General features: G+C 37.5%; 1 protein-coding gene across 1 annotated transcript in view; it reads left to right on the top strand.

Moving 5' to 3' along the window:
- The first annotated feature begins 1222 nt into the window (after positions 1-1222).
- Positions 1223-2116, top strand: part of camk1gb (calcium/calmodulin-dependent protein kinase IGb) — an 11161-nt gene continuing 10267 nt past the window's right edge. The window contains exon 1 of the mRNA XM_008414577.2: positions 1223-1366. The gene's annotated coding sequence lies outside the window, so the exon portion shown is untranslated. The remainder of the gene's footprint in view (positions 1367-2116) is intronic.

Raw genomic sequence — 2116 nt, 5'->3', positions numbered from 1 at the left:
GATGGATGGATGGATGGATGGATGGATGGATGGATGGATGGATGGATGGATGGATGGATGGATGGATGGATGGATGGATGGATGGATGGATGGATACTACATCATCAGATGGATCAGAATTTAAAATTAAGGGTACATTTTGGTATTTAAGGACCAAAATGACAATAATTCACATAGGTTACCAAAAAAAAAAAAATCAGCCAACCAAATTAGTTTTATTCAATATAAAACTTATGAAACAAAAACTGACGGTGTGTGTCTGTGCCTGGTGAATTTTTGGCTAAAACATATTTGCTCCCCAACGCAACATTTACACCTGAAAATGGCTGCTAACAGTTGTGCAATTATACAACCATGCATCTTTGAAAAGCAATAGTAGAACCTCCTGCACGCGTTTCTGGATTGTAAGTCAACAACATAACACTTGTTTTTACTGAAGTCACTGTATGATGCAAACAGCAGTAAAACCAGCTGATAAAACGTGTTGAAGCTCCAATTGTGTTGCTAGATAACAGGCGGGGCTCTTAACAATCAGGAGGTTTTTGAAATGGCTCATTTTCCAGACACCAAAAACACAGTCAGATGTTTTTTTATGTGCTTGGGTTGTTTTTAGAAGCAACTGTGAACTAAATTAAAGTATAAAATTGTGCAAAATGTGAATTTTGTATAATAGTTCTGCTTTTGAATGTATCTAATTTTAGCTCACCTCTCTCGCCACTACAGCTTCACCCATTCAGAAGACTTTGTTGTGAATGCTAAGGCTAGTTAGCATAGCCAGTGATGGCAGCAGAAAAACAGATTACCTGTAATGATGAGTTGTTTCTCCGCCATTACCACATTCAGCAAAGTTCATGAGTTGATTGACAGCGCTAAGCCCCGCCTCCCTTTTCTGATTGGTTGTTTTTGGTTGCAAGGTGCAGAGAGGGTGGAGGAGATCAATCTTTCACAGATTATCTGTCACACATTTTACTGTCACATGCTGTAAAATGTAAACTTTGTTTTACTGCATCTTTAAATATTTAAACGACCAGTGTCGCTTTGTACTCTATTTAACAATAAAGCTATTTGTGTAAAATCGTAACGTTTATTATTATTATTATTATTATTATTATTATTATTATTATTATTATTATTATTATTATTATTATTATTGTCCATTTGCTGCAGGCTGATGAATGATGCGGCTGCAGCCAGGTGATCCTGTCTGAATGAGAAGCCCCGCCCCTTCCGCGTTCTGTCCACGGGGATGCAATAATCCCCGATGTGACAACGGCTATTTGAGCGCCGCTTCACCCAGTAATCTGTCCAGACCCCGCTGAGCTTTTGGTAGGAGAGTCGCAGCTCTTTACCGTGCAGGAGCATCTCGGTGAGTCTCAGCTGTTTGATGCTTCATTTTGTCTTATGCGAGCAGCTTGTTTAGATTAATAATCGACAATATCTTCTATTTGTTGTTGTGCTTTTTTGTTTTTTTTTTTTCTATCATGGTTTCAAACCTGAGCTGAATGTCTGATGATTCATTTGTGTCGCAGAGATTTTATTTTTTTATTTTTTCCAGCGGATGCTGCAGCCGCTTCGGCTCCTCTGCTGGTGCATGGATGCATCATCCAGCCTCAGACAGCAGAAAGCATTTTCTCTTGTTTTCTGTCACGACAGAATAACAGCAACAGCAATTAAACAGGAGCAGAAATGATTTATTTTTTAAACTGCAACTTGTTGCATGTTTTTGACTTTTAGAAATCGCTTTTGTTTTTTTATTGTCTTTGCTGCAGGATCTGCGTCATGTAATGACATGAAAACTGAATCCACTCTAAGACTCTCATTAATTTCGCCGTTAAAGTTTAATACATTTAACTGAACTTATTGRGACACTCCATAAGAAGAAACTAGGTTTTACTAATAAATTCTGCAATCGTTTTTGGAGCATCTGACTCAGTGAAAGGTTGATCCAAATGTCCTCTCTGTTTCTTAGTAAGTCATCTTTGCCTTTATAAAATGTAAATCCGTGCAGTATAGAGAGTTTCTTAGATAATTTCCTTCACAGCTGTTTTATTTTTTTTTTGTTTGTTTTCACTTCGTTTTATTAGTGTCAGTTTATGCGTTTTTCTTTCGTCAGCAA

This window comes from Poecilia reticulata, linkage group LG7, assembly GCF_000633615.1.
Source record: "Poecilia reticulata strain Guanapo linkage group LG7, Guppy_female_1.0+MT, whole genome shotgun sequence".
NCBI classification, from domain to species: domain Eukaryota; kingdom Metazoa; phylum Chordata; class Actinopteri; order Cyprinodontiformes; family Poeciliidae; genus Poecilia; species Poecilia reticulata.
This window is presented reverse-complemented; position numbering and strand designations above follow the sequence as displayed.